We start from the raw sequence: 10600 nt of genomic DNA, 5'->3' as shown, positions 1-10600 counted from the left end.
ATCGACTCTAGCGGGCGCACTAGTAGCACAAAGACGTGTGGGGATTAGTTTTGCACAATGCTAGATGTCTCCTTTATATAGCCTTCAAATCAGGGTTTTTCCATAGTTACAAAGCAATCCTTATTCACCGTTAGATGAAAATCTGATTTAGATTTAAGCTAATATTTCTCAACCATTAGATTGAAAACTTAGCTTGTCACACACACTTGGGTAGACGTTTACTGAGTTCGTGAAAAACCATGCCCAAACGTGTACGTGTATGTTGGTTAAACATAGTAACCCAAAAGGTTAACCATATGAGCATTTCATATTAACCTTGTTCTTCTTCACCATAACTAGTTCAATTGACTCAAGTGAACTAGTTAAAGAGTTGTTCAATTGCTTTGATATCTTATGTAACTACACAAGACACAATTGAAACAAAGATGATTCGATTCGATTGAATCGGCTCATGAACATTATAGCCACGGTTTACATAAAACATTCCTTAGTAATTTAATGTTTCATGTTCAGAGCACATCTTTAGATCATAACCTCTTAAGTTCACAAACAAGTTTGCGGACTTAAGTTAATCGGTTGAGTTTTCTAAACTCAGCAGAAATTCTCGAAAAGAGAACTTCCGCCAGTTCGCGTTAGCACACAAACGAGTTTTGGAAAATCCAGCAGAAATTCTCGGTCAAGAACTTCCCACAGTTCGCGGACTTGGAAAGCCAATTCCACAATCCTCCTGATTTCTCTTGATCAACAAAGTTCGAAAACTTCGGTTCAAGGAATACATGGTTATGTAATCTAAACTCTCATTTCATTCATTGAGACATTCTCAGAGGACGCTATGTATCCGTTATTCACAGACCGATTCACGTCAGAGCAATTTTCAAAGTGATTGAAACTTTTCATGACTTTCGTCACTAGATGAAGATAAACTTGATCAAAGCGAAACGCTTTACCAACACACGATTTCGAGATAAAAGATAAGCAATGAATGCTCATCTCGAAATGTCAAATGTGTATGATCTAGTCTATATAGCATACGACTTTTTTCTCATAAGAAATAGGAGATAGAAGAGATAGACTTTTGAGTGATAGATAAGTTCAAGTCTCCACATACCTTTTTGTTGATGAAGTTCCACAGTTACTTGTATATATCTTCGTCGTTGTATGATGAATCGCCATGAAGTCCTTGAGCTCAACTACACTTTTCTATCCTAGTCCGAGACTTAGCTATGTAGGCTAGAAATCAAGACGTATAGTTTTGATGATTAACATTGACAAACATGCTTGAGATAGCAACTCATGCGAGGTTGACCGAGCTATGCTCTAACACCTAGATATGGTAAAGACAAACGATGATGATAAGAACTCTCAATAGATTTGTATTATTAATAAAGCTTCATGCTTTAAATATTGAATTCATTCTTAATCAGTAAAGGATTTAGCTACTCATATTACAAAGAAGATGATAATGGTGGTTTCCACCTAAAGGGGTAAACCCTAGGTTTTGATGTAGAACTTGTGATATGAGATTCGATTTTATCTTTTACATAACCTAATACCTTTTTATAGGTTTACATTGCTTGGTCTCCAAGTATTTAGTTAGGTTTAAGAACCCGACCCGAAAATATGACCTAACGACTCCAAACGTGCCCTTAGGCCTTCCAAGGTGTGAATACACGTTTCCCATCTGATAAGTTCGCGTACCCAGACCGCAAACTTCAAATTCCAGCAGATATTTTCGGAAATAAGTCTGCGAACTCGGTTTGCAAACCCAGTTCGCGGACTTCACTGTCTTCGGTATTCAATAAAAATTGTTTTGGCCGCAACTTCTTCATCTGAACTCGGAATGACCTCATTCTTTTTGCATTCTTTTTATCTTTCAATTATATTCAAGATGATGATGAGAAATCCTTAATTTGAATGAGCTAAGATCAGTATTTGGCCCTTCTCTTGATTTTGAGCGTTTTGCTCCTTTTCGTCGCTTTTCTTCCACCTCTCTTGGACTTTGGCGCTTGGATACTTGGAATACTTCTCTTATTAGATCTTTTCAGCACTTTATAGATCCTTTGTGGATGATTCACATGTTGGAGACAAACAAGAGTAATAATACGAAAATATGCAAGAATAATAGCTAAAACAAGTATGGAATGGACACTAAAATCATATGAATCATGCACTTATCACATACTCACACAAACCCTAAAGTATATGTGAATATCGGAAATCAGTTTTTCTCTTGGGATCATTTGTACCATGACTCCTAACATAGGCTAGGATCGGTTCTACAATGACTCCCAATATAGATAGGGATTGGTTCTTCCTTGACTTCCAACAAAATCTAGGATCGGTTCTACCTTGATTTCCAATATGGGTTGAGATCGGTTCTACCTTGACTCCCAACAATAGATATGATCGGTTCTACCTTGTATCCCGAGATAGGTAGGGATCGATTCTACCTTGACTGTCAACATAATTTAAGATGGGTTCTACCTTAATTCCATCCTTAGGTACGAATTGGTCACCAATAGATATTCAAATAAAATCATACCAAAACACTTATTGATTTCCTTTCCATTACGAAACAAGTTCGTATATTTACTTCCTCAGACCAATGTAATAAAACATAGTTTTCTAGGATGAAATTATACCTATATTCAATACACAATCAAGTAGAAAGTAACGTACATTATGTAGATGTCGTATTTACGAAGTTCAGAAGATAAATGTTATACTTCGTTATTTAATATACCATATCAAAGCATTCAACAAATGATATATACTTCCTCGACATTTTGATCATAATATTATGACCAAATATAATACTAGAGTATCATATATAACCTCGCATGTTATGTTTTCAACCTTAAACGACTTGAAAGTAACGATAGGAATGGAAACAAGCCAATTTTGTAATACTAACCTCAAGTGGTAGGATCATGTCTTCGTTGTAATCGATACGTTTTCGCGTTCTTTAGGTCTTTGGAGAAACACTTGTATGTATCAACATTTCTACACTTTCTATTCTAACCTAAACAAAGTTGACTCTAGTAATCTTAATCAAGCGACTCTAACATACTAAAAGATGACTGCCAAACTTGAATACCAACGCTTGGTGGGTTCAACCGACCAATACTCTAAAAAGGATAACATCTAACGAAACTTCGATCTTGAAGCTTTCAAGATTAAGCACGGGTTGGAGAGGTTTAAGGTTCGCTTTTATGAAAATGGAGACGACCTGACACTTGATATGGTTCATAACTATAAATACGATCATCTACATCTTCTGACCACCATTGGTGTTACCGAAGCAGGTTTGAGACTCCCTCTATATAAGTATCATGACTCTTTATACTATGATGTTTTATCCCGTCATGAACTCAAACCTAAGGCCACCACTCACTGCCAATCTATCGCTCAATTGTAAGGGAATTTCTGGCGGTGCTTGAATGAGTGTTATCTCCGCAGTAAGGGCGAGACTCCTTAGAATTATAATGTCAATTATACTGATTATATGAACCGAAATAATTGGAAGAAATGGAGTGTATGGCTTCAACATATCAAGGACGATGATGGTTAAGTTCGTCTTATGAGTGAAGTTGATGATTTAAAACTGAAGTTTGTTCCTAAAACTGACAATAACGCCGCCCCTTGGTCCTTGTGCCTATAGTTATGATCACGATCATAGGTAGTACCGGTGGAGATTATTGGTCCTTGTGCCTATGGTTGGGCTCCACTAGATAACACTATGGTTCCCAAGACCCCACCGGAATGCTATGGTGTTTATGTTCCTTGGCAGTTAGATGTCAGCGGTTTAAATTTCAATCATGCTGCTGTGGAGGTACTTTTCTCTCCCTGATTAGGCATTTACACGTTTACTGCGTTTTGATTTATTTGTTTCTTGTCTTTCCTTGATTAGGAGGATATTAAGGAGGAAAGTTCTGAAACTGTACTTCCAAAGAAAAGAAAAACTACTTCTGCTTATGTTAAGGAATGGTTTGATTTCTTCTACTGCTTCTGTTAAGGTATGTGAAAAAGCGGGGGTCTAACAACCACACCGAATATTTCGATGAGCAATCTGTATGGACTAACTTGAATATACCTTTAAGAGAATCAACTAGACATTCAGACTCAATCTTAATAAAAAAGTATATCAAGGAGTTAATATCTCTATCTCTCGATTTGATCTATACTCAAGCAAATAGAAATCTACGAGTCTTTATCAAATACAAGAGAGATATAAACTTGGATGGTACCAAAGACCAATATCCAAGGATCAATCAATTTCCAATCAACAACCAAAGTTTGGATTTCACAATTGATCGATACAACACACAACCTGTGATATTTCAATTATATAAAAAAATATAATGCGGAATAGAAATAACACAAATACCAAAAGTTTTGTTAACGAGGAAACCGCAAATGCAGAAAAACCCCGGGACCTAGTCCATATTGAACACCACATTGTATTAAGCCGCTACAGACACTAGCCTACTACAAACTAACTTCGGTCTGGAATGTAGTTGAACCCTAATCAATATCACACTGACTCAAGGTATAGTTGCGCTCCTTATGTCTCTGATCCCAGCAGGATACTACGAACTTGATTCCCTTAGATGATCTCACCCACAACCAAGAGTTTCTACGACCCAAAATAGAAGACTTTAATAAACAAATCGGTATCACACAGAAAAGTCTACGATAATAGATAAATCTGTCTCCCACAGATAAACCTATGAGTTTTTGTTCCGTCTTTTGATAAATCAAGGTGAACAGGAACTAATTGATAACTCAGACTTATATTCCCGAAGAACATCCTAGTATTATCAATCACCTCACAATAATCTAAATCGTATGGTAGCGAAACTAAATATTGTGGAATCACAAACGATAAGACGAAGATGTTTGTGATTTCTTTTTATCTTGCCCTATCGGAGATATAATCTCAAGTCAATTATTCAATTGAACCGTACGATAGAAAATGGCAAGATTAGATCGCTCAACTACAAGAGAAGTAGTTTCGTTTGGCTTCATAATCCCAATGAAGTCTTTAAGTCGTTAACCGTCAGGGTCTCGAGAAGAAACCTACAGTTAAAGGAGAATCGACTCTAGCAAAACCAACTAGTATCACACAGGAGGTGTGGGGATTAGTTTTTCCAGTTGCTAGACGTCTCCCTTATATAGTTTTCAAATCAGGGTTTGCAATCTAAGTTACCTTGGTAACAATAAATTCAATATTCACCGTTAGATGAAAAACCTGACTTATCCAAGCTAATATATTTCAACTGTTAGATCAAAACTTAGCTTGTCTCACACACAAATGAAATATATTCATTTAGGTTTGAGTAACCGTACCTAAGCGTGTACATTGGGTTGGTTCACAAATAGTTAACCAATAGTTAGCCATATGAGCACTTTCATATTAATTGTATTCATCTTTCTCATAACTAGTTCAAACGACTCATAAGAACTAGTTCAAGAGTGGTTCAATTGCTTAAATCTTTATACATTGACACAATTGAAACAAAATCGGTTTGATTCACTTGAATCAATTAATGAACAATATAGCCATGGTTTGGAAAGATTGCATTCCTTATTGATTTATTGTTTAAGTTCATGAACTTCCGATTTGAGAAATATAACCAGCTTAGGTGCGCGTAGGGGTACGTGTACCATAACTACCGGACTTGAGTTTGGAAACTCAACAGAAATTAGGGCTGAACATGGTTTCGGTATTCCGCTGGAACCGGACCAAACCAGACCAATTAGAAAGAAACCAAACCGAACCATTTCCTAATGGATTGGTTACGGTGTAGAAAGTGGAAAACCGATAGTGTTTGTTTTGGTTTGGTTTGACCTCTAAAATCCAATCAAAAACCATTGGAAAACCGATTAATTTTTAAACTTAATTTCTACCGTTGATTTACAAGTATTAGATTCTACCCATTGATTTAGAGGATAAATAGAAACCCTAAATCTAATATTTCATTATGATACTCTCTCTCTTTCTCTTTATCCTTCTCTCAGTCGTCTCCCTTCTCCACCCCCAACTACAGCCGCTGCTACTCGACTTTTTTCTTTCCGTCTTCCTTCTTTTTTATTTGTCAATAACTAAATTAAGATATATTATATATCTTATTTTGATCTCTAGAATTGGGGTAAGCTTTAACTATTCTTGATATTTTTTTTTTATTTTTTTTGTTTGTAAATTTGTGTAAACCAGTACTATCGGAAACTATGATTTTTATATCTGTAAATTTGTGTTTTTTTTTTTTTGGTTTTACATAATTATTGGTTAACCAAAATCCACTAGGACAAACCGAAACCAACTGGAACCATTTGGAAACCGAACCAATGGTTAATGGATTGGTTTGGTTTAGATTTTTAGAAACCAATAGTATTGGTTTTGATTTTGGCTTGGCTAGAAACCGAACCAAAACCGAACATGAATAGCCCTAGCAGAAATTTTCGGTTTGAAAACTTCTGTGGGTACGCGTACGGGTACGCATACCTAGGTGAATGATTTTCCAGTTTGCAAACTTCACAAACTACATCAAAAGTTTTCGGTATGAAAACTTCCGCCAGTACGCGTAACTAACCTGTCTCCTTCACCAATAACGCATGATGATGCGTGTCGTAACCACAAAAAATTAATCAAGATATTTCCCACTAATTAACTGGTAATATAGCGGTAGTAAGAGATCGTTCCTACAGAGATTTGTGTAATTGATAGGTTATTTGGTAGCAAAACAAAGTGAAAGGGGTGTTGGTTGAAAGTAAAATAAAAAGAATAAAAGAGAATAAGATGAAAGACATGATCAAGGAATCCTTCGCCGTTACCAAGCGTTAACCGGATTAGAATACTTATCTATCTTTCGTTAGAACCATTCATCACCAACCGTAGAATAACAACTAGATCAGTGTTATCCCCAAAACTCCTTCTATCACTGGATACGGAAGTTCTCGACTACCAGATTATATTCAATGAACCACCAAGTAGTGGATCACTCAAGGTGTAATCCAACCGAACGCTTTAAGATTTGTGAATTTAGGTTGATCCCATTAGCTGAACTCTTAGATCAAGGTCCACTTGTTGATGTTGTCATCACTCGCAATTGCTCCACGGAATCCCTCCGCAAGGTCTCACGATTTCTACTTGTGTAGAGAGTCAATCGACGATTACTTATCTCATAACTTCTACTAGCAATAGAATGATCAATAGATTAATCTAGTTGCGCACCCAAACCAATCTAAGAATCAATCATAAACCCTAGATATTGAAAAGACAATCGATGATAATTAAAACTTCAAACAAACTTGTATTAACAAATCAGACTTCACGTCTGGAACATTGAATTCATCCTTAATCAACAAAGGTTTAGCAACTCATGATTACACAATTACCCGGTTTCCCCCTAAAGGGGGTAAACCCTAGAATATTTTATGAAGAACAAGAGTATAATATGAGATGTAGAGATGTAGAGATACCCTCTAATTGTTGTGGAAGTCCTCTTATATAGTTTTCATGAGATCTAGGTATTAGAATCCATCCGGGACCAAGTTTCCTTGATTTGGAAGTCAAAATACGTCAAAAGGGACCCCATAGGTTTGTCTCAGTCGGCATTGTCGAATACCCCAAAGCAATGCCGAAAGTTGTGCTCAAAAATACACCTTCTCTGCCTGAAATACGACTACTTTCGGTATTGCTAAAGCAATGCCGAAAGTGGTGTTGTAGATTGCAGTTTTACGTTTCGACTGTTTTGGTCGTAACTTCTTCGTCTGAACTCGGAATGACTTCATTCTTTCTTCGTTCTCTTCATAATTGAATTCTCTTCAAAATGGTGATAAGAAATCCTTAATTTGGATGAGTTGAACTTGGTATTTTAGTCCTTCTTATGATCTTGAGCATTCTTTGCTCATTTTCGTCGCACTTCTTCCACTTCTTTCGGCTTTAGACACTTGGATCTTTGAGAACTTCACTTTATAGATCTTTTGAAGCCTTTTTTCACTCTTATTAGGATGATTCACCTGATTTGACACATAAAATAGAAAATAATCATAATAACAAGTAATATGCAAGAATTATAGCTAAAAGAAGTATGGAATTGACATTCTAAACATGTAAATTAAGCACTTATCACATGCACACATATGCACGCACTTGGTTTCTGGCACATGGATTTATACACTAATGTGCAAACACACTATATATGCTTATATCCATAGTTGGTTACGTAATCTCAACTCCACATTTCAATCATTGAAACATTCTTCTATAATGTTATAATAGTCGTTAGACAAAAAGAATCTACTATCGTCATCAAATCTAGTGGCAGTTTAATTGATCTCAACTATACGAAGTTGTTGTAGTCAATTTGTATAGCGGCTTAACTATGAGGGTATTCAAAACTGGACTAGGTCCCGGGGATTTCTTCCTTGCAGTTTTTATCTTTAAATAAAAAATCTTGTTGTGCTCCTTTACTTTACTTTATGTATTATAATTATTGTTATAGTTATAATTAGAGATATTTTGTAAAAGGGTCGCATGTTTACTACCTAATTAGGGTCTGGATCCTAAAACATGCACTTGATATAATAGGGTCGTAGACTGGCAGAGACTGCTAAGTCAACTGTTAGTTTGGTACCTATTGCTCACAATCTCCTCTTTTCCTCTCTGCCTAGAAATCTCTCTTTAATGATGTTAGGTGCTTCTCACAAATTGACCCAATTCAAAAACCTTAATTTCCCAACCTATCTCGTAAAGTCTTTACTCGTATCAATCGACTCAATTCTCACCACTGCCAACAACATCCACAATTACTAGAATAACCACAATTACATGAACATCCATTCGAAAAGTTTTGATTTTACTAGAAGAATTCCATGAATCCAACATAGATTCCATAACCATAATCATAAAAAAAAAGTTTTGATGAAACTCTTGGTGTGATTAAAGATGTTCTAAGTGTTATGATGGCTCTTCTTTTTGGAGCTAGTTATGTTGTAACGCGGCTACCATGTATTTGGATTGGTCTTTTATTACAAGTAGGTATGAATTTGTAAGATCCGAAAAGAAAGAAAAAAACGATGGTGATGAATCTGATAATAGTGATTTTGAATCTACAAAGACGGTTTATGCTAAAATGTGCTTAGATTGGTTACAAAATGCCATAATGGGTATGTTATAAACGGGTCGGACTTTTTTAAACTCGGATAAGCTTTTAACAGGTTTTAGGAAAATTATGTCTTTTAATTATTTCATAAGGTCATTTTGGTAAAAAAAAAATAACAGTCAAAGTCAGTCTACGACGCTAGTGCATCAAGTGTATGTTTTACGACCCAGACCCTAATTAGACTCTAAACATATGACCCTTTTACAAGATAACTCTTATAATTAAAGTAATAACATTGTATGTTAATCAAACATTTAGTAAGATCTCATAGATTGGTTCACATTTGAACTTATGTCATATACTAAGTGTACATATCGTTGAAATAGTCTTTTGACATTCGTTTGTTTTTAAAAGAGTATATAAAGTGTGTGTAGGTTGATATCGTAAATATTGTGTTGTACTTGGTATCCTCGTCATTTCAGAACTAAAATAGAAAAGGTAATACCCCAAAGCAAGTTGCGCCTTTCTACTTGAATTAATCCTTTCAGCACCTTAGATCCAAACTCTGAAATTCAAAAGGCAGAGGTTACAAGTCTTGCTAGAAAACATGGAAGAAGAAGAAGATGGTAGTAATCCAATATGTGACATAGAGAACAATATTGCAGTTATTATCGGTATAGACTTTAATGAAGAATCAAAATATAAAATAAATAATTATGACAAAGACTCTTCAGATGAAGACATGTGATCTAGTAAGTTGAGGTCTCTTGAGGAAATCCCTCTTAAGAGATCATTTTCTAATGAACAAAGTGAAGATAGGCTTATGAAGTTTAATGTTTTTTTAAGTGTGTCTAATAAAGGTAAGAAACATGACACGAAATATATGTTTAGTGATACAGCAAAGACATATTAAATCTAAAAAAAAGACAGAACTGCCTAGAATCAATTGGAAAAGGGACTCAAGTAATGAAAAACCCAGTAAAGGGAAAACAACCCTCGGTAAGAAGAAATATGGTGTTTGAATTTGTAGGTTGGTCGACTACTTGTTTAACTATAGGGCGTTGATTTCTTTTATCCTAGTTGGTCAAGCTTTGAATTGGCTTTAGTTATTCTTTTCATTGCATTTATTTATGTTTTTTCCTTAGTATCTCTCTTGATTTTTGTTGGAAGGGATCAAAAATGGATTTAGGGAGTGCGAAAGTGCATATACATCAGTACTAAATATATACACCGACCCCGCAAAATCACAACCAATCACATCAAACTTTACCAACATCATGGAATAAAAATTTCAGTTTATTTGTTTTTAAGTCTCCGAATTATATTGGGATTTTAACGACTTCAAATTTCTCATGGTGGAAGGTTGGAAAAACACGAGACAACATCAAGTGATTTATCTCTCTATTCGCCTAATAAGATAAGTCCCATTAACAACAAGTCTCGATTTACCTCCAATTTCATATTGTAAGGTATAACTGAAATACTACCAGTGG

Source organism: Papaver somniferum, chromosome 1 (assembly GCF_003573695.1).
Source record: "Papaver somniferum cultivar HN1 chromosome 1, ASM357369v1, whole genome shotgun sequence".
Lineage (NCBI taxonomy): Eukaryota > Viridiplantae > Streptophyta > Magnoliopsida > Ranunculales > Papaveraceae > Papaver > Papaver somniferum.
This window is presented reverse-complemented; position numbering follows the sequence as displayed.